The sequence below is a fragment of the Coloeus monedula genome (genome assembly GCF_965178545.1).
Source record: "Coloeus monedula genome assembly, chromosome: 1".
Classification (NCBI taxonomy): Eukaryota; Metazoa; Chordata; class Aves; order Passeriformes; family Corvidae; genus Coloeus; species Coloeus monedula.
This window is the reverse complement of record NC_138781.1, coordinates 144,651,181-144,673,875: the sequence shown is the minus strand read 5'-3', so window position 1 is coordinate 144,673,875 and position 22,695 is coordinate 144,651,181. Positions and strand designations below refer to the sequence as shown.

Here is a 22,695-nt window from a genome sequence, read left to right as displayed (position 1 = left end):
TTTTGTAAAGAACTGCAATTTATGACGTGTTAGGGTAAACAGTTGGATTATATTTCTGAAATGCATGTTCCATCAGGTAAAATCATTGTGATTATAGGCCCTAGTACTTTAAGTAAGTTATGCACTAAAAGGCTGAAATTGTAAAACAAGTATGCTTATGCTTTACTGTTAATCCCTCTTTGTATCTACGCTGAGTAAACGACAAGAGAAACTGCATTAAATAATAAAGGCAAAAATGGCATGTTATGTCATCTTGATAAACAATGACTGTTATACTGTTTTCCTTCAAGAAGCAACTGTGACTGGCCTCTGTATTCTCCCTCAATGGAGAACGTGTCTGACTGTAAAAAAACCCGAGGATTATTTAGAAGTTACTTTGTTCATGCCTCTCAGTGAAAGCAGCACTTTCTCTGCATCTTTTTGCTTTGCTGCTTTTCCTTCACTTCCTCAGCTCTTATCTATTAAAGAAACCTGAACCTGTTATTTCAAAACCAACCTACTTTCATGCAGACTATGAGTTTTGAACAAAGTGAAATAAAACTTGCTTTAAGTGGTTTTGGAAAAGTTTGACAGCAGAAGATAATAAATGAAAAAAAAAAAAAAATCTACAATATTTCTCCTAATGCAATTTGCGGCATGTCAATGTCAAAGCATTCTAACAACAAATCAACAAATATTTGAATGAAAACAATATACATAACTTATTTTCCTATATTGGAAACAACTGTCAAACAATTATTGTATGACTTCATGAATTAGTTGGCTGTTTTGAAATATTCCTGCTAGGACTAAAAAAAAAAAAAAAAAAGAGGGAAAAAAGTCTATATGGGCCTTTGAGCCTGAACATATTGTGTCAATCATAAGCATATGCAATGTATCTAAGCCATGAGGTAAAAATTTTCTTTGTAAATTATTTCATAAATAAATAATTTGCCTGAAAAAATTTATAAAAATATTTTTGCCTTTATTAAGTTCTCTACAGTTCTTTGTGGTGAATATAAACAGATTCATGTCTTCTTGATCTGCTTTATTTTAACTTGAAATGCAGAACGTATCATGAAAGCATTTCTAATAAAGATACAGTAACAAACTTTTTCTGAGAGATAGAGTATTTCATTAGAGTTGTCTACTTGAAACTATGAAGACATGTTGTGTCCTTCTCATCTTTCCTTACGAATGGCTTTGTGGTTTCATTTTAGAAGGGCATGCACAGAGATACTGCTGTCCTTTAAAAACACACCTCTATAATACTGTTCTACAGGTAAAAAAAAGGCGTTTGTTATCAAGGTTTACACATGTTGAAATCTGTGCTTTTGCTGTTATCGATCTTCACAGCTTGTCTGTCATAATGTGAATAAAATCTGGGAAAGCTGCAGCCACACATAAGAACTGGCTGGGATTTAAGGTGTGGGGGGCATCATTTCCTGGCTTAAAATAAGAAGACATTAATAAGTCTCACTAGAGCAGAGAAGTAAAGGGAAATAACTCTTGTTTAAATATTTTCCACTCAAGCCCTGCTTGTAAGATGCTTAGCCAAGTCATCAGACAAAATACCTGCCTATTTTAACCCTTCCTATGCAAGACATATGCCAAGTGAACAGTCACTTGGGGCTGACATATTCAGTAAAAATAATAAAATCAAAACTGTTGAGAAGAACACGTTTGAATTGATGTGAACAGGACAAAAATACTTGCTTTTCAGAATTCTCTATTCACTAAAGTTTGTGGAAATGGCTCGTCTCTTCAGCTGTGGTTCAGCCATGGCATTTGCAGCTTGTGAAAAAGTAAATTTATGAAGTCAGGAAAAGTTGTCTGTGTGCATATGAGCGAGGTGCTACCAAGCATAAGGTACTAAAGTATCAAGGCAGACTTTGTAACAAACTTTAAATTCTGATATTACTTTCCTTCGCATTCCATATATAAATGTCTCTGCTGCTCCAAACTCATTTTCTGTGGATGGGTATAGAGGGAGTACCACACATTATCAGTGAGTTCTCCTTTCCCTGTGTCGGGCATCCTACTGTGTGTGCCTAATCGTGCAACCTTCCATTTTCAACATGACAAGTTCACCTCTTGTATGTGAATTATTGCTTTTCTATTCATAAAGTGTTTTATCAGACAATCCTACAAAAGAACTTAAGGGGGAAATATGTTACTGGGTGATTTACACAAGCAATTACTTTACAAATCTGCCAGTGGATTATACTAAACATGTATGAAGAATGTTTAAGTTTGGAGCGAGTGCTGAGAACGCTGCTTTACAGAGGGGTTTCATTTGCATCACCGTGTATCTCTGAAGATTTTATACTTTACACTTCACCATGTATTTAAGAGTAAAATTGTACGGAAAAAGTTATGTAATTTGAAGTACTTGGGGGGAAGCAGTTTAATCTCTCAAACTGTAAGCATTTAACTCTTTTCCAGCTTCTCCCTTAAATAATGTGTTACTAGTTGCAAGCAAGCAGAATGCATTTATTTGAACGTAAAATCAGCTTAAAACAACTTGCATGGGAGGAAAAGCACACCATATAAAGTCACCTAACTGCAGAAAAATTGTGTCCAAATTCCCAACAAATGTTTACATAGTTTTTAACGCCTACTATATTTGGGATTTTAAAACCCTTTCATAGGAACCTTTTATGTACTGCTTCTCCTTGGATAGAGTTGTTACAGACATGTAGACTTCTGGAAGTTCGTAGTATGGGGAAAACGGAGTATTTCGAATTGAAAAAGTTCTGCACAAGGAGGAAAAGTTGTGAAGGTTTTCTGGGAGCAGTTCAGGGCTGACCCGCGACCAGTATCAAAGCGCGGACGTTAACGGGACTGCTCATCGCACAACCTGGGAACTGGCTGCCCACCCGCCTCAGCACCCGCACACAAACGGGGGGCACAGCGCAGAGAGGTGACACGAAATCTGCGGGTGACCCCGAGCGGGGCTGGGGTCTCCCGAAGGCGGGAGCTACTGGAGCGCGTGGGTTGCGCCTTTTATCCCCACCGCCACCTTTCCCAATCCCGTAGGGCAGCCGCGGGTCCCAGTGACAGCCGCGGGCAGAGCCGCCTCCCGCGGGCCGCGCTGGGGGCGCGCCTGTGGCCTGCGGCTGTCCCTGCTCCAACTCAGCGCAGGTCCCCGCGGCCGCGGGGCGACGCGCCCCCTCAGCTCGCCCGGCTCAGCGGGCCCGGCCCGCGCTGCCCGTGGCCGTGGCCCGGCGGCGGGCGGAGGCGGCGGCGGGGGGCGGCGCGGGCCGCGCGGCGGGGCCGCCTGCACTGTCTCTTTAAGGGCGCTCCGTCTGGGGTGGCGCTTTCCTCCGCGAAGGCTCCTTTGATATTAATAGTGTTGGTGTCTTGAAACTGACGTAATGCGGGGAGACGGAGGTCCTGACAAGCGATAACAGTCCCGATAACGCGCCGGCCGCCCCGCGCTCCCAGGCCGCCGCCTCGCTGCCGGCGGGGCCGCCGCGCCGTGCCCCGACCCGCGCCCCCCGGGCCCCCGCCCCCGCGCCGCACCGCACCGCCCGCCGGCGGGCCCGTCGCCCCCTCCCCGCCGAGCGGGGCCGAGGGGGGAGGCAGCGGCGCCGCGGCCCCCCGCTCCCCCCCCCCCCCCCACTCCCCGGCCACCGCCACATAATCCGCGTCCAACTCCGCCGGCAGCAGGAGACGGTTCATGGCTCGCGCCGCGGCTCCACCATCTTCCAGGCTGCCGGGGTTGTTGCTGCCGGTTAATCAACAGGTAAGCGCGGGGGGGCGCGGGCGGGGGCGGCGGGGAGGGCGCCGCGGCCGGCGGGCCGGGCGGGGGCGGCGCGGCGGCGGCGGCGGGCGCGGGGGGGGCGCGCGCGGGGCGGGGGCGCGGCGCCCGCGGCAGCGTGGCGTGTGCCCGGGGGGCCAGCGGAGGGGCACCCCCTCCCCCCCAAAATACCCCCCCCCAAAATAAAAACAACAACAACAACAAAAGCGAAGGGTGGGTGGGCATAATCCCAGGCAACGGGGGCTGCTCGGATTTCACAGGCTTCTCTCGGTGCATCGCGCCCCCCCCCCCATCCGCGCCCCCGTTCCCCCCGCCGGAGGGTCAAAGCCATGTGTGATGGCTGGAAATTGGCGACTTCAAAACGGCGGTAGCCCCGCTGGAGTCGGGAGGGTCAAGTTCAGCGGCGGCGGCGGGCAGGGGGAGCAGCCCCCCGGCCCGGAGGCGGGGAGGGGAGCGGCGGCGGCCGCGGGCTGGTGCGGCTCTGCTCTGCCCTCCCCTCCGCGCCGCTCCGCGCCTTATCTCCGCGGCCGCCGGTTCTCCGGCACCGGGGCGCTCGGGGGGAGGGGAAGGGAGACGCGGGGGGTGGAAGTAGAAGACGAGCACAGAGGGTTCGCATCCGATGGGCTGCAGTCGCACAGTCCTGCCGCTCCTGCCGCTGCTGGAAGTTTTAATGGGGATCATGACAAGCGGGGCACAGAGACACCATCATGAAGAGTAGTAAGTTTGGGAAAAACTTTTTTCTTTTTTTTTTTTTCCTTTTTTTTCCCCCTTCTAAATTTTTTTTGCCTTCCTATTTTTCCTCTTCTTTCCCTGGGACACACCGGGAGAGGCCGAGTGCGGAGCGGTGCTGCTCCGGGAGGAGGGCTTGGGATCCCTCCCGGTCACACCGGGGTAACAGGCGACATAGTGGTGGTGATTTTTTTTTTTTTCTAGTTTGTTTTTTTTTTTTTTTAATCACAGGCAGAGAGACGTAAAAGTTTTCCCTCTTAAAGGCGAAGCCCCACTGCCAGCGCTGCGTCCCCGCGCCCGTCTCTCCCTGCCTGCCACAACTTCGTGGAGCGTCTCACCTCCCCGCCCCCCGGCCCGGGGGCTGCGGCGGGGGCTGCCCTCGCTGCAGCCACCCGCGTGTGGCTTTCCAAAGGGAGGAATGAATGGAGGCGAGGCCGGGGCTGGAGGGGCTGCGCGGCGGTGGGCACTCCGCGGCCGGAGTGGCCCGGGCCGGGCCAGGGGTGGGCGATCGCGGGTCCGGGGCCGTGCAGCGTCTGGCTCGGGGGCTGCGGCCGCTGCGCTGCCCTGGGACGCGAGCGGCTCCCCGAGGGGGCTTGACATTTCGGGGGCTTTGTTTATCTGCCTCCCTGCTGCAAATCACGGCGCTCAAACACCCCGGCACTCCTACGCGGGTTCTAGTGGGGCCCGGTAGTCTCCTTTATCTTTATTTTTCCACGACCGGTTGTGTTTTCTGTCTGCAAATGGCAAACTTCTCCAGGGCACTGACAGAGCTAAGGTGACTTAAATGATAAGCTGGAGAGACGTCTCCCTCCCATCACGGATTCTCTGCCAGTGCGAGCACCTTGCCTGGTAGAGCAGGAGCCGGGTCACTGCAGCACCCTTTGGGAACCGAGGCGACAAGTCCCTTCAGAGGGGAAAAGATCCTCTAGTAAAGAAAATGTAAGCTGTTCTGCAGACTATGCTGCCTTCACTCTTTTACAGTATGCAGCACGTTTCAAATATTGATGGAAGGAGACAATAATTTAATACATCTCAGGTTATATTTAACCGAGTTCAGTAAATTCTCAAGGAACCATCAAACTTTTTTGTCATTCGGGCTGTCGTCTTCAACTATGCAACTGAATCCTATGGATGTTGGTGGCATCATGTTACTTTCCTGTTGGTTTTAGTAAAAGTTGAACATTTAGAGAAGACTGCCAGAGTTAAAAATGCAAGGGGCAGCAAAGGAAGGTAGTGGTAAGAGTCAGTTCCTGACGTGGACGAAATGAGAATAAAAGTTACAGCAGTCTTCTGAACTGCAGTCTGTGTTTGCCTCATGTTCACAGTCTGTGTGTTAGGTTAGACAGCTCTCTCAGATATTCCACCAGAGTGACATTTAAAAAAAAGCCTCCAAAGGAGTGAAGGTTGTTTTTTTTTTTTTTTTTTTTTTTAAGTACTCTGGGTCTATGAGTAAATACAGGGTTTGTTTGAGAACATCAACTATTTCCTGTAAATTGTGATGCTGACAAGACTGTCTGGAAATGATATCAACACTTTGAAAGATTTTTTTTCCTATTTTAACCACTGAATGAAAGTCTGTTAATAATATGGTCAAACCAAACAAGTGGAACCTTTCTCTGTAAAGAGGAAAAAAAGTATTTTTCTTGTTTGCTCTTGAATAATGTATACCTGCATGTGGTTTGCCACGAAGAATCAGTAATTCTGAAGTTCAGTAGTGCATCAGTGCCTGTATACAAGTTTATCCTCAGACTGTGACAACAGAAGTCTGCTTCACCTTTTTATAATCAAGGGAGATTAGACATGAGAAAAATAGTTCATAATCCACCCTGTTCTGTCTGATTATCGCTCTTTTTTTTTTTTTTTTTGGTTGAATATAATAACTTTCTCTGTTTGAAACCTTGCATATACATAGTCACAACAAAGTAAGTAAAGGGCAAAGTTGCATCAGCTTTTAAGTTTACATGTTTTGCCTGTGATCCTCTAAAACAGACTCCAAATAACACTGAGCAGTCTTTGCCTGTGAGAGTATGGCTTTTTTTTTATTTCATAGCAGTGTTAATAAAAGAAAAGAATGTAAATGACAACTTCACAGATATGAGACCTCTTTGGGCATCAAACACGATGCAGTCAGGTTATCCTTTCATGTTTTTAATGCATTTTTAGTATCATTTATATGGTAGCTTTATGGGTTGACTTACATTTTTATCAGTGAGAGTAAATTCAGTAACATTTGATGAATCCCTAGCAGGATTATTTTCTATAATGTCTTCTCTAGCATTTGTAGTAAACTTTCACAGTGCACACTATTATCAAGTATGCTCTGGCTGAGTGTAAAGAATGTTACTATCCACATATTGTGATAGTGCATTTATAACAGCATAGTCCTAGTTCTTGTCTGTGGACTCGAGAGTCTGTGACATGCAATTGTTGCTTGTCAAATCTGTGTATTCCAATCATATTATATTTTAATGCTAGTTGACACATTGGGTTTTGTATTTTCAAAGCATTGTGCAAACAGTGACTAATTACTTTCTGTTCATGCGAATTACCTCTTTTAGCATTTTATCAGGCAGTTGCTTTGAAATAAAACTATTTTACATTACAGTGTGAAAGAGTTAAAAAATTAGCAGAGACATTTAGGAAAAAAACCCAAAATGTAATTACAACCAGGCAACTTTTGGTACGTATTTAAATTTTTCTTTTTATGTGGAACTTTCCTTCTAAGGCTGGGGGGGGCCGTGTGTGTATGAATATTTATGTTTCTTACAAACTCTTGACAATATTTTAATGTAATAATCTTAATAGAAACATTCTCAGATCTTAACTGAAGCCACACTGGAAATATTGCTTTAATAAAGGTTTGTGGGTAACACCGAATACAATATTGTGAGAAAGGTTATGGTTAAGTATTTTTGAACATGATAGGCTGGGAATCTGACAGCCTTTTTGTTAGGTGAAAGTAAAGTGGAAATAAATTATATTTTTAATACAGTTTCAGGTAGAACAAACTGCCATCTGGTAGTAAAAGTATTAGCCTTGAACAGAAATATATTCTGATTAAGGTATTCTAACTGGTATGTGAAATGAAGCCATTCATTCAGTAAACTGACAACTTTCCAGTTGGTGTTTGCCCTTGCTTAATTTAGTTTCCTCAGCACAACTAGTGAGGTAGTCTGGGTCTGTTTTTGGCAGTCCCGGGCAACTGTAAACTTGGATATATTTGTCCCAAATATTATACCTCACGAGTTAAAAACCAATTGGTTAAAAAGAATAGCAGGCAGGTATGAGAAAAAAAAGAAAAATGTTTCTTTTTTGTTTCTGAAACTTTCTCAAGTTCTTACCTAGTAAGAAAACAATGTTATTTTCAAATACTGGTGATTAATACTATAACCAGCGTAGTCTGCACCCATCTATTGTATAAATACCATTGCCTGTTGACCTTTGGATACATTAATTACAGCATATCTGGTCTAGGTTCTATTATTTTTGTCTGTCCAGAAGATAAATAAAGGTGCCCTTTCCAGTCCTCCTGGAGAAGAACTCTTTTTCTTGGTATTGTCATGAATTATGGAGTTCTTTTTCCTGCCCTGTGCCAATGAAGTTCTCTTTTGACTTTAAAAGATAAGCTTGCATCCAAAGAGAGAATATTTGATTATTTTAAAACTATTTGTGCTTCAGTTTTTATGGTACGTACAAACTTTCTGGGCTTTGCTTTTTTTGGATTGTGTGTTTGCTAATTAAAAGAAAAGCACAATGAGTTATCTCAGATGATGTGAAGGATTAAAGTGCAATTACATCATTAAATAGTAAATGTTTACAAGGGCAAGACATGCAACTACATTTTTCAGATCATGCTTATTATTCACTCCTTGATGCTACTTTGCACCTAATCAATAAAGGGCCTCCCAGAACGCGGCTCCTTCGCCCGTTGTATATGTGCCCAGAACGTAAGAAACGCTGCTGGGGCAGAGGAGCACAGGGAGGGGAGGGAAGTGCTGGCATATTACTCTGACTTCTTGTCATGCAGACCAAGGCTCAAATGAAACACGGAGCAATGGGAGGATAGCTCCCCTAGTCTCGATTTAAATCCCCAGTGGACATTTTGCCACACACCAAAAGTGTTGCACAACCGAACACCATTCCACTTGATGTGTCGTCCAGAGTCAGAGGAGCCTCTGATTTGGCATCACGGGGTTTAGAAGACTGTGATTTAGGTGAACTGGCGCAGCTGTGTGTAAGAAACTCTGTTTAATAGCCATTATGTTTTATTCATGTTCTGTGCTATCGGATTCTTATTTTCTAGTACCTTTAAAGTGGTTCTTTAAACTTTTATAATAACACCACCAGTGAAAAATACATCTAAAAATTTAATAGAACTTGCCCATCCTTCTATCAGTGATTTTTAATATGGTCCTGCTGCATTAACTGAGGAATCTTATTCCTGATGCGGATCTCTGTATGTGGATTTAGTAAAGCTGTAGAAAGAAAATACTTCATTAAAGGCGTAGCTGCCACGAGTGGCGCTTCCGTAGGACGTTTCTGCAGAACCCAGTTGGTTCCACCCCGTAAAGGTTGGTGGAACTTTTCTGTCTCGTAAGGGATGTGTGTGAGTACAGCAGCTACAATAAGATTTTCTGACTTGAAAATAGAGTTATTTTGAATTGCAAAGTTTAGTCCTAACAGTAATTTTTAGTTTCTTAGCTTCAGTTGATGCATGTCTAATTTCTCATAAGTCTGCTTTCTTTCCAGCCTCAGATCATCTTTTTCCTTTAAATTTATTTTAAAATATTGAATTTTTAAAACATTACTAGCCCTTTAAAAACCTGTAATAAATGCTTTACAAGTGGCTAGACACCTTCCCTGGTGGTTTAATTTATACAAGCAGGAAACTTTCTCTCCTTCTTTCTCTCTCTCTTTCTTGTTTTCTTTAAACCAACTGACGTAATGCCAAACTTTGCTTTAAAAGAACAGACAGAAGTAATTGGTAGCTTTTAACTTTTAATAATGTTCTGGATTGGTTTTAGTGGCCAAACTGCATTTTTTTAAAATATCAAGTAAAAACGGGCTTGTGGCCTAAGGAAGAAAGGCCCTGTTGATGCAGTTATTTTTATTCTTGTTTTTCAATCTGTTATTAAAAATCTTTCCTGCTGAGCTCTGCTGGATTTCTCCAATTGCTCTTTGTGATGGCTGGTGCATTTCAGGTTACGGTAACTTAAACTGTTTTTTGATTTTTATTTTTTTTTCCCCATGGACACTTTTGAGATGCTTTACCCTTTTTTTTTTTGTTTTGTTTTTATCTGATTCCCCCCAGCATTCCTTCTGTCTTGTCCAGCACCTGACTCCTTCTTTCGGAGAAACAATTTATTTTGATTCAGAGAGGAATAGTATGTTAAACATACCTTTGGTGGCAGTTCAATGAATATTATTTTCCTAGTATGAGTGTGTTTTACACCTGCTAGTGACGCTGATTAGGAAGATACTCACTAGGCATTGCAGAGATCTTATCTTAGAGTGTGTCCACTTTCTGTGTGTTCTCCACCCCATGTCTTAGAGCTAAATGAGATTTTAAAATATGTTTAGTAATAGTTTCAAGTGATCTGTATCTATTTGTATTAACTAGATATTAGAAACAAGAAAACCCAACAAAAGGATTTTTTTAAAATAACCTTAAAATCCAGTCAACACACTTTTTCCTCATTTCTTTATTTTGTTCAGGGTTTTCTGGGTGTTTTCCTTAATTTTTTTTCTACATCTGCTGGGGTTCTGAGCACAAGCTAACTTTCTGCAGTAAAAGACAGAGTTGGGCAATAGACTTTCTTGACGAAGTTGACGTCAGGACGACTTCATAAGTTGGCAAGTAGGAAAATCGTTCAAAGACTGAGTTGGCTTGTGCCAGTTTTCCCTTCCTTTAGGGGAGACACTCCACCCAGTAGGAGGTTACCCCACCCAATGTGGAGAGCTATAATTCAGTGGCAACACTTTAAATGTCAATCCTCCCTAGGGTTTAAACCCCAGACTTGTCTTGCCTCAATCTTCATATTTAATCTAACATTCAATCTGTTGAAGTAACATCTCATCTTCATAAGCACTTTTGGGGCCTGATCCTGCAATTCTCTTTCTTGAAAAATACTCGCTGTCGTCAGGGGGACTTTTGGATTCAGTAAAAGCTGCAGGATTGGCCTCTGCAGAGTTGTGTGTGTCTGTGTCTGTCTGTCTGTCTGTAAGATTGTGTCTGCCTGATGAATGTTGTTTAAGATGAATTTGCTAAATACTTAAAAATCTGAAGAAGTCCTGGAGTCGTAATGCTGTAAAACAGATCTTCCGCAATAAGTGAAGTGTACTTATTTTTATTTTAGCATTTTCCCAGGTTGAAATATGATTTTAAAAGGGTCCAACTCTGAAGAATTTAAGGCATTTTTGCCATTTTTTTCTGTATTTCTCTATACCATGCCGCAGACATATTTTTGAATGCCGCTTTTAGCAATTTTTTCATCTATCATGAAAAATGAAAATCGCAGCCTGTAGCTTAGTGCCCACAGTAGGCATTGGGGTACTTGGACAATACTGAGAACACTCAAGGAAAAATTCGTTTTGGTGTATGTTCAAAGTGAAAGTGCAGTTTTTGTAGGTACATTTTACTTCGTCATGGTGTCTATTCTCAAGCACCCTTTTTGGATCCCCCATTACGTTTAGCAAGGCTGACAATGCAAGAGGGAATGTATAATTTGATACTGTAAAAATGTTACAGAAAAATCGCTGGTGTGTTCATCTTTCTGTAATTTGAAAATATTCCAGCATTTTTAGTTTACTAATATATCTGGGAAAAAAAGTCTGTAAAAGGTGATGCTAAAAATCATCAGTGTGCTTATGTTTCTCAGCAAGATTTACTTAAACAGTGTGCTTCAGTTTTGCCTCAAACCATTTCAAGCCACCTCTGATCCAAGAATGTACCAGTTCTTGGTTCCTGGAAGATTAAGCATGACAGTTTCTATTATATAATGAACAGCAGTATTGTTTGAACAAAGGTAACATATTTTGATTTGTGTACCTTTTTTTGGCAGCTGGCACTAGAGTGGGTCTAAAATGAGTGGTGATCTAACAGTGTAAACATCTGAATGTTCTTGAAACACACAGTATAGATGTGGTGTGTTTAAATCATTGGATCTATCTACCTGTATTATATAGAATGTGTATGTATGTGTATATACAAAGCCGTAAATGGTGTGTTCTGCTATCTGTAGCCTTCAAATGTGTATCCTTTGGGTATTCCTGACCTACTTTGCAAAGTCTGCAAGTCTGAAGTACATACTAAAACTTAAAAAATTAAACATACAGCTTGGTGATTCAAAAAAAGAAAAAAAGGGGACTTTTTGCTAGTAGTTAATTAAAAAGAGAAGAAAAAAAGGCATGGTCTGCCTAGCCAGGTACCTTGCAGACTGCTTTTGAATATCCCAATATCCCAGTGACTTTACAGGGATTATGTTAAAAAACAAAATCTCAATTTATCTAGAAAAGGTTGAAGTAGATACTGAAGTTAAGTATCGCCTAAAATTCCTATATTCAGACGTGGTTTTAATGTTTAATGGAAGTTAAATGAGTTAGGATAAAGCAATTTTCTTTTGGGAGTAGAAGGGTTTCAGTGTTTTTAACATTTGAGTCTTCTTGGCTTTCTCCCACACCACTCTTCAGGCAGAAGCTGTGAGATATATGGAACATAATCAGAAACTTACTATGCAGGTGAAACATTGCTTCATGAATTCAGTTAATGAAAGAAGGATAACTCCAGTTTCCTAACCTGAATGTACTTTGCTTTTCTACTTAGAGTTCTCAGTGTTAGGTGTATTAAATATGCTCATCAGATGTTGGCCAGCTGCAGTTACAGAGTACAAACCAAAAATGTAATACATGTGGATCATTGCTGAGCCTTTTCCTCCTGCACGAATAGATACGGACACACATGCACACACACGGTTAATAAACTAAACCTTGCCCCAAATACCTGAGGGAAAAGCTTGTGAAAATAGATTAGCCTTACCATGTGCCTTGCAGGTAAACAGTATCTGCCTCTGCTAGAGCAATGGGAGAGGAGAGCTGCTGAACAGAGGCTGCCTGCTCCTGCCGCCCTGGCACCCAGCTCTGGAGGCTGAAATCTGGGGGTCCTCAGGAAAAATTACACCTCTCATTTCAGCTGTTACAGTGGTAGGAAGGAAGAAACAGTAACTCATGTCTCCCATCTACTGTATACACTGTTTTCTTTCTATGGCCTGCTACAGACATCTGAAATTTATGCCATCCAATTAAGTCTCCTTTTACGTTCCTCAGAACTAGAGTTTTCTTTAGAACTAAACTCCTATTTGCATGTTATGTCTATCATGAAAAAAAATAATAGTGTAATGGATTAAATTAATCCTGTAACAGTTGTTTGAGCATACTGTAGGAATGTAAATAATTTTGTGGCATTGAGCTCATATTTCCAATCTTATGGGGGGTAAGATCAGAAGTTATCAACAGCGTATATCTGAGTCATTCAGCTACAATAAATCTTCTAACAAATACCCACCCTTTGCACGCCCAGAGTTATTCTCCAAGACTGTTGAAACTCTGCACACACCTGTATCTTACATGTAAGTCCATATGTATGACTAGTAGATGTATCTTCAGCTACATCAGATAGTATGTTAGGCTACAGCAGCGGCAATCAAAGTAGTCCACAGACAAAAAGTTTGATTGCTGCTTGATTGCTGCTGGCTGTGTGGCCCTCAAGGTTGTCTTTTCCCTGCAGAAAGTCCCAAAAAATCATTAGTTGAAAAGAAGTGTGGAGTATGGCACTGAATCCAGCTCTGCTGGAACTCAGGATACAAAGCATTAAATGCCTCATCAATATCAGGTCAGAAGTGATCATGCATAATTCACTTCCATCTAGGTGTCATTCTGTCATGTGTAAGGTATGCTCTGCCTCTGTTACTGTGTCTGTTTCTCCCTCATGCAGATCTCTTCGGCTGCTTTATGCACATACATCCATTCTAAAAATACATGGAAATGGAAGTCCATCTGTGTTGCATAATTTTTTTACAAAAACACCAGTGTTTGTATTGTTCTTTCTCTGAGCCCTTAATGAGTTTAAAGAATTTAATGTGACTTAATGAGGGTTCGTATTCTGTTTCTGACACAGACACTAATGAGGGAAAAGTAGAACAAATTGAAAACCAACTTTTGCTTGCTAGTTTCATGATGTCATCAAATGCAGGATATTACAACTCCTGGAAAAATTTACAAATCTAGGCAAGAATCCATTTTGCATCACTGCCTTTCAGTTGTTTGTGATATGAGGTTTGCTAGCAGAAAAACAAAGCTAAGCATAACTTGGGGTTTTTTTATGTTTAGAATGGTTTGATTTTTTTGGCAAATGATTTTTGGAAAAGTGAATCTAACCTGCTTTGCCTGTCAACCCGGCAGAAACTTCGACACTACCAAAGATTGACCAAAGATTGATTAATCCCTCTGATTATGGCCCTGATCTGCCCCTCTACTTGGAAGGGACAAAAATTCTTGTAGCTTCATCTAGAGTAAGATCCAATCCTCAATGGGTGATGTCTAATTCCGTTGCAGCTTACTGAGAGGGAACTGTGATTTTTGGGGCTTCATGTTACACTAGAGTATGGTACTTTAGAGCAGTTTCCCTGGACTAAGGACACAGTAACAACATTTTGTAAGGCATCACCTTGCTTTTCTCTTGCCCCACTCAGGATGGTCAAGGAGCATTTCACTGCGTGAAGCTGCCCTTCAGCAGGACCACAGTTGGTCTGTCACCTTTAAAAGCAATTATTGTGGTCGGAAAACAGTTGACGTCCCAAAGGGGAATGAAAACTAAAAGTGGGTTTAGGAAGTACATCTTCTGAGCCCTGCTGCTACTCACTGGCTTCATGGGCATGCTTTTATCTTGTCCTCACCAACTTCTCTCCGAAAGGCTTGTAGAGATAGCAGTGAAGAACAGCAGTGTAGAAATAGTGACTGAAGGTCTGGTATGACAGGTACATATCTATGGAAGCAGGCTCTAATGCCCTCACCAGGTTACATGCCATGCCATCAGGGTATTTTTGTCAGGCCTAGGGAAGCGGTGACTTTCATAATCCACAAAATGTGTTTTTGATATAACCAAACTGCAGAAAGTTGCAGCATAGTACATAAAATGTATTTTTATAACATCTGATTTTTTTCAGCAGTTGTATTTTTAACAATATCAGATAAATTGCACAATGTGTGATTTCTTAGGTTGATGTTAACCATTGGCTCTTGTGTGAGGAATTTTATTGCTCTGCATTTTATTTTTTTACAATTTTTGTTGGCTTTATTTTTTTAACTGCAACAAGAGATAGCTAAAAAAATGAATAATAATTTGAATTGGAAATATGGGCATTTTTGACCAACTTTCATGAGCATTTTCATACAAACAGAAGAAGTAACTTGTTTGGTTGGTTTTTATGTATGTATAGGTGTGTTTGTGGTTTGTTTTTTTTTAATATAGGTTTTCATAATTTGGTAGCTCAACAAACATGAGTATATTCTGAAAATATTTCTCACAAATGACAGGTCTGTGTTGATAGCTTGTAGGCAGACAGCGTCTAGAGCTGCAAAACTATCTTCTGGAGTTTTAAAACACTGGAAAGTAAGATTTATTGGACCTTAAATATCCCAATGGTGCAGATTTATTTGGTGTTCATGGCAGTCTCGACTTAACTTTCCTTGGAGATTTTTTGTGGTACTGCATTATCTAAGGAACATTTAAAATCGTTTGTCTAGTGTTTTTTTTTCCTTCAGTCATTCCTCAATTTTTATTTGTGCAAGTGAAAATCTTTACTAAGAAGGATGACCTGGCAGCTCTGCTGAACTTTACGTTGCAAAATATTTTACCTGAATAGGACAAAATTAAGAATCTGAAAAACTGACATTTTAAAAGATTTTTGTATCTATAATGATTCATGACAGTGGCTAGTTGTCAATGGGAAGGAGTATAAAAAATACTTACAGGAGAAAGAAGCAGCAGCTGTGGAATTTATTTTAATCGGGTGAAAGGAGACTCATGGCTAAGCAATTTTACCTTCTTGGGTCTTCAGAATTTATTGCAAATAAGACATATGCCTGAATAGAAAGAGAACTAGGATATTGTAATATCCACTGTGGCATGAAGTGCTCTTACTACACATGAATACAATTTATTTATTTTTTCTCTCTAGCAAACTGTGACTTCTTTTGTCAGAAGGAATTTCAGATTAGTCCCTACCAGAGAAATGCTGCTGTAAACCCAGCACTCCTCACCTGTATCTCTGTGCCATGTGATGGTCTGTGGTAGTTTTTTACAGAGTTGCTGTGCTGCTCTCAGTCCGGAATGGGACTGCATTGACTTTACTTTTGCAGAAAAAGTACATTTTCTTAGAAAATGCACTACATGAAAGAAGGAAGGGCAAGGAGAATGGAGAGAGTGCTCTGATATATGAGCTGAGATTATGGATGTTGTAATGCTGTTTTTTTGTAGGACTATAGAAAAATCACATTGGGACCAAAGTTCCCGTGGATTACCATGCAGTATTTATTACCATTTTCCTGTGTTTTCCCTGGTTAGGATCTAATCCTTCAATGTCTGGAGCTGCATGGAGTTAAGAATTTGTCCATTCAGAGAGGAAAACCTTGCCAGCTATGGGATTTCACTGTTTCACTACCTGTATTTATTTATTCCCCCCTCTAAAATTTCTGAGAGCAAGGGGATTGAGAGTGGAAGGCAGAGATGGAGGACAGGTAAACTGGGGGAATAGCAGGAGCACGTATCTGCTCAGTAAATAGTGTTTACTGATTACTGTTTACTGTCAAACAGATTACTGCAGTTATATTTCTATGAAGCAACCCGCATGCAGCCAGTGCAAAGGAATGAAGCGAAGTCCTGTGCAATTCTGAGGTAACTAAAAGATGTGCTTGTGACATACTTCTAGCAAAAGCCATTTTTGGTTGCCTGGTACCCTCCTCGAGTGTTATAATTTTGCGAGTGACACATTTGATTATGAGCAGCCATCAAAAGACTCATAGGCATCTTGTTTGGAAGGAGAATGTGCTTGAATTAAATATTTGCAGGTCAGAGAAAAATGTTGATTTGTTCTTTTAACTTGTCACCTTCCTGGTCTTTTTCAATTTGTTCAATAGTTATTCAGTTTTGGAGTTTATTTAAAAGAGATGATAAAGTATACACTTTTGCGTTCCTTACTTGTGAAGAGCTTCCATTTGCTTACTTGGGGGAGTTGGTCTGAGCAAGAGCTGCTGCCTGCTTTTGCCTTGATATGGATAGGATGTGGTTAGTGTAGGGGTCCCCTCATCCTTCAAGCTCCCTTATTGCAATAAACTCATTGCTTCATTGGGGAAGAGATTTTCAATCTGATTTTCAATCTGATTTTCAATCCATTCTGTCAGCTTTTAGGTAACAGTACAAATTGTCTTACTAGAGCTGGCAGTAAGGAAAAGGAAGGAAATCTGGCCAATATTTTTACCTCTGTGTTAGGGGGAATAAGGTATAGGAAGCCTCTGCTTAGCTTGCCTGGTAATTTTTTGGTTATCGTCTTCTCATGGTGGAATATGCACATAGAAAAAACATAGAAGTTAATGTTTACTTTTTAGACGCTTTGTCGTCAAGCATAGAGAACTGACAGTTTCATGGTTAAGTGCCTAAAGTTGTTTTTGGCTTCGCAGTTGTTGAATTAATCACTGCAAAGCTAACTAATTGTGTACCTTTTAAAGCTTCCCTCCCTATTTTTTTTAATGAAAGGGAGATATTTTGCTCTTTTTGACTTTGGAGTTGGGCTATCCCATTAACTACTAGCAGCAAGCTCTTCAGCTTTTACTTTTTTGAGAGTTACCTCAGGAGTCATTCTAGTAGATAGTGAATTTACTTACTGATCCAGTTATTTATAGCCTTCAGTGCCCATGCTATAAAATGTGCAAAGTGTTTTAAAAGAAGTGTTTTAAAAATACTTTTTGCAGTTGTACAGAAAATGCTGGTTCTTTAATTCTGAGTTCAGATGGTACTACTGCTACTGTTTTGATTTGTGGGAGACGTTATCTTGGTGTCTTACTGAGATGTTTTATAGCCAAAATTTAGAGTTTAAATGGATTTTTTTAAAAAATTTTTTTTCCTCCTTAAATGTTACACATGGACAAAAAAAAAGGCAAGGATCTCATATTTATATGTCAGGGTTGATGGAACTGCAGGCTAGTTAAACTCCTTGGTTTTAAAGAAAGATGAAAAAGTTGCTGCAAAGATTAGCTTAATTTCTGTCAACAATTTTATTAAGACAAAGACAGAATAAAAGGCTAAATGGACAAAGTTGGGATTTTTGCCACTTGGTTATTTTTTTCTGAAGCTGTGTAAGCTTTTTTCTTTTTGATAAAAAAATTAATGTAGAATTCAGTGTTTCCCACAGGAGCACCTTCATAGATTTAGCATAAAGAAAGTGCATTTTAATTCAAAGACACTGGTACATTTCTTAAGGCTTTGAAAGCAGTAATCCAACAGGTATATAAAGCTCTAATGATAAATATAATGATATTTTGTATCTACTGTTGTTAAAATACATGGTTTATTTTAGTGCATGTTTAGAATAACATAGTTTATTTAAGATACCAAATTTATTCTTCATTTTGAATACAACTCTCTTAGCTTCTCTGTTTGCGTTTTTTATGTCAGCTGGCTCATTTCAACTCAAAGGTTTCACTTCAAGAACTTTTAATAATTTAGAAAGAATCTCTAATTGCAGTTGGAAATTTTGTGTATATAACTAAACTAACAAGTCTGTTTATTGTGTGGGAGAGGCTCTAGCGATATTATTTATCTTAGGGTCCACATTATTGGAAGGCAGAACTAATGACAGTGAATCATGCACACTGTATATTAATGTAGTCCACTTTCAGCACTATATAAATAGCATTGTAAGTACACACCTGCAGAGTGTCTGCAGTTACATGGTCATCGCGCAAAGTCCCTCTGTGCTCTCCTAATATAAATCCAGTATATATCTCTGCGTGTATCACATCTTGCTAACCCAGGCAGCATACTGCAGCTGCTGTTCCTCTCAAGGAGGTGTCTGTAAAATGAACACTTGGAAAACCAAAATTTTGGGATGGCTTTAAGCGGAACACGTGGGCATACTGTTACTCAGTCTTTTACTGACTGTGCTGCACAAGATGAGCTGGGTGTCAGTCTGAAATGTAGGCTGGTCCTCTGAATAGGGCAGAAGATAAGGTGTGACTTCTGTAAGTGGGAGGTTTCTTGGCTTACCAAAGAGGGATGTAATGAAGAGCTAGTCAGAAAAAAAGACATTATTTCTATAAAAAGTCTAAAAATGTGGTAACTACACTAGCAGCAGGTTCTTTAATTTTCATCGACTGCAATAGCAGGGGCCTTTTCCTTTATTTCAGCAAGCAGCCCTGGCAATGCCATCAGCTCCCCTGTGGTGTTTGCATACACATATTCAGGGTAACCTGAAATCTAAATACGGGTTGCTGGGTGCCTGCGGTAGCTGAGGCACTTTCCCTCCGCTGCACCTTGGAGCCTGTTCAAGCTCGTGGTAAAAATCCTGGGCTGCTCACAGGGCCCAGTTTTTCCATGGGGCTAGAGAGGCTGCTGGTTCAGGAGAGACCACCGTGTCCCCTGGCCACCTTCGTAGGGGTGGCTCTTCTCTCTGAGCTGTGCCTGCCCCTCTGTGGTGGCCCTGCAGCGTCCTTTGATCAACTCCGGCTGGCTCCCGTCCCGGGGACGCTCCTTTGGGTTTGCCCGTAGCAGCTACCGCACGTCTGGGAGCATGGCTGGGAGCTGGATGCTCGGGCGCCTGTTGAATGTGCCAAGTGGGGGTGAGTGCTGGGTTTGGAGCCGCCACCCCCTCTGCAGCAGGGCGTGCAGGTGGACCCCACCTTTTGGGCTGCAACTGATGATGTCCATGGTGTCCCCGGGGAGGGAGAAGAGCCCCTGTCTAGCACCGAGAATGCTGGAGGGCAGGAGGGAGAGGGATCTCCTTTTTAAAAGGAGTTGTTTTTTTTCTCACCCCTATTCTTTATTCATAAACCTAACGCAGTTCCACAATTCCCAGACATGTAAAGCTGCAGGGCTTTTTTTGTTTTGTTTAAATCTTTCTGAACCAGCCAAATTTTTGAGGTTGGCACGAGGTGCAGCCAGTACCATGGCCTTCCAGGGCTTGCTTGGTCTAGAAGTCTGCAGATGTTTTCTGCTGGATCTGACTCTTAATGAACAAAAATGATTTTGGCGTCCTTATTTATTTATTTTCAAGGGGAAAATGTGGTTTAAAGCGCTGATAATTACGTTTTACATGAACTACTCAGACTTTATGTGACTGTATGGGAAAATGAATGCTCATCAATTTTAAAAAAAAATCTTTATTCATAAAGCATTCATATTTAAAGTGATCTGCCTTTTTTTCCCCCTCCTCTCCTTAATGAAAACATGGTTTGAGGAGTATTACAAATAATTGTGTTTTTTAATTACATAGAGTTCTACATCAGAATTCTTGAAGATGGCCCACTGTGATCCTCTGGTGAAAATACCAGGGCTTTTCAAAAGCTTTATAATTATCTGTTCTCACTGCTCCTCTCTTTGCAATATACACATAGTAACTGAAAAAAGGAGAAAAAAAATATTCCAGGAGGGATCCACCTACACATATGCATAGGTCAGGCACATACGTCTCATTCAGAATGATTATTTTTCTTTTGCGGCGTCAGGTAGCACTTCCCACCATCAAAACCCAGCTTGTGTGCTCTTTCCGAGGGAATACTTATCGCAAAGCTGCAGCGCATTTTAATCAAGGTTCCCAGAGTAGTTTACAAGCAGTAATTGCCTCTTAAGGACAGGATGAAGTATTATACCCATTGTACTGATGGGTGAGCCAGGGCACAGGGAATCTAAATAACTGTAGTGTTAGTGAGCCAGTGGCAAAGCTGTGATCAGAGCTTTGGTGCCTTCACTCCTGGTGCTGCTAAAATACCTCCCCTTCAACCCACCAGTCTTCCTTTCTTAAATGAAAAAAAGTCAGACTTTGACATCTTTTATTCCATATTATATGGAAATGTTGGACTTGCTCTGAAGTTGATGTAAACCTGCATGAATGTGCTCTTGTTTTATGTGTTTGCAAAGTGTGAAGGCCCTTGTGGCAGGACTTCCCTTGAATTCTAAACGTTATGCTTTGTTGCTGTCTTCCATGGCTTCGGTAAGCCACTGGATCATCCCCAAAATAGCTCCCGTGGTGTCTGTTACGGATGTATCACTGCACCGTGAGTGACAGAAAGAATTCCACTTTTCAGCACAACAGTTCACTTGCTAAATGATTCCCCAGCATGATACATGCTCTGTCTTGTATTTAATTATCTTTTAATTATCAAAGCAGTAATTAAGTTGTGCATAAGAAGTGTACGGATCAATAAAAACAACTAAAAATTATGGAGGCGCTGACAGGCAGAGTCCAGCCGTTCTTTGGATGTTAGTTTCCATTTTTCTGAAAAAGCTTTTGTCTTTTTCTTGAGAACAACATCAGAAAAAAGGATTTAGGTTCTTACTGTTTATTCCTAGCTGATGATGATCATGCATACAGTCTCAGTGCTTTGCAAAAGGTGGTGTGAGTGCTAATGAAAGTTTGTATTGGAGTAGTCCCTAAGAATATGATCATTGTTACAAATTTATTAAAACCATGAAAGATTTCCTGTCCTAAAAAGTCTGCCAGCAAACGTCATAATCATGAGTGGGCAGAACCATGTGGTAGGTTTGACTGAGCCCCTTTGACAATTATATCATTTATTTAACTGTCTACCTTTAGAAGTTGGGAGGCTCACCTTTGGTTTCAGAGGCATGCTGAAACTCTCGAGCTGCATACATGGTGAGGGCAATAGAATAGCAGAGTGCTCGCTTGCCTTTAACTACTAAACAATGTGGTTGCACATGACACAACAAGAACAGAGGTATAATCCTGCCCTGTGAAGCAGGTCACATGTTTCAGTTCTCTCTGTAATGTATGCAAAGTAGCTGCTTAAATCATTACGAGTGTGTAAATCACCATCTTCATAAACAATACCATCAAGGTACAGTCAGGCAACATGTCTCCTATGGGTTGACTGGAGCTGGAATTTCTTTCAGATGTTGAGGAGGTACGTCAGTGCATGTGAAGCAGATCTGTTGCTGCAATGTGGTCTCTGCAATGTTTTGGCTTTCTAATGAATATTGCTAAGTCTGCCTTCTTCACACTGAAGTGCAGTGAAAGGAAGAGGACGTGAATGAGGAAAATGAGCAGCTTGTATGATTCAAGGCTTCCAAGAAAAATTTGCTCCTTTTTCCTATGGCTTTTTAAGTCACGCAACTGATACCCATTTATTTCTCTGCATAAGTTTAGTAAGTATTTGAAGCTCATGTTCCTATGTTTGTTGTGCATTTGGGGAGGAAAAGATGTGTGGAGTGATGTGTGAGAATTGTATCTTCTGTTTTAGCTATCATTTCCCCGTATAGGCTATGATACTTTTTTTTCTGTTTTTCTTTAACATGCCGATGTACTTTCTGTAACTCCTAAGTAACACTCCACACCTCTTTAACGCAAAGCTGACTAGTTCAGTGCTGAGTGAAACTGAAAGCGAGACTAATCTTAAGAACCCTGATGTACTTCTGTATAAAGTATAAATATGTGCCATTATCACTATTATTTGTTTGTCATTTTTATTATTATTGGAGCTTGTATTTTCTTGGGGGGGGGGGGGGGAGGGAGAAGTAGGCGCACTGTATCATCACCTCCCCACCCCCAAATGTTGTATTTTGAATCACTTTAAATAGTTGTTTGGGGTGTCTTTACTGCAGTGAATCACGTCTTCAGTATCTGTTTTAAGCACACCTGTGGTGAGTTCATACTAAGGCAATGGAACCTTCTTTCATTTGCTATCGTGTAATACTTTTGCGGCATGTGAAATGCCCCTGGTTTATAAACGCAGGTAGACCTTCTATGCTGAAATCCTTCCCCTCAAATGTGTAAGGATCAGATAGTTCTGCTTAAAACGTGAATACAGAGATGGTAACTCCAAAAATGCAGTGTAGTCTCCTTTTGTTCAGAGATACTCTGGCTCTGAGTTACAATTATCCAACACAAATTTCAGAAGAAATACCAGTGAAATGGCACTAGTAGAAGTACTGATACAAC

The 22,695-nt window shown here is 41.3% G+C and overlaps 1 protein-coding gene across 3 annotated transcripts in view; it reads left to right on the top strand.

The window, feature by feature from the left end:
* The first annotated feature begins 3,592 nt into the window (after positions 1-3,592).
* The window catches only part of TRPS1 (transcriptional repressor GATA binding 1), a 211,103-nt gene continuing 192,000 nt past the window's right edge, over positions 3,593-22,695 (top strand). For 2 of the 3 annotated variants that reach the window (XM_082296734.1, XM_082296732.1), the window contains exon 1: positions 3,593-3,727. The gene's annotated coding sequence lies outside the window, so the exon portion shown is untranslated. The remainder of the gene's footprint in view (positions 3,728-22,695) is intronic. The other variant, XM_082296733.1, reaches the window with a different exon arrangement.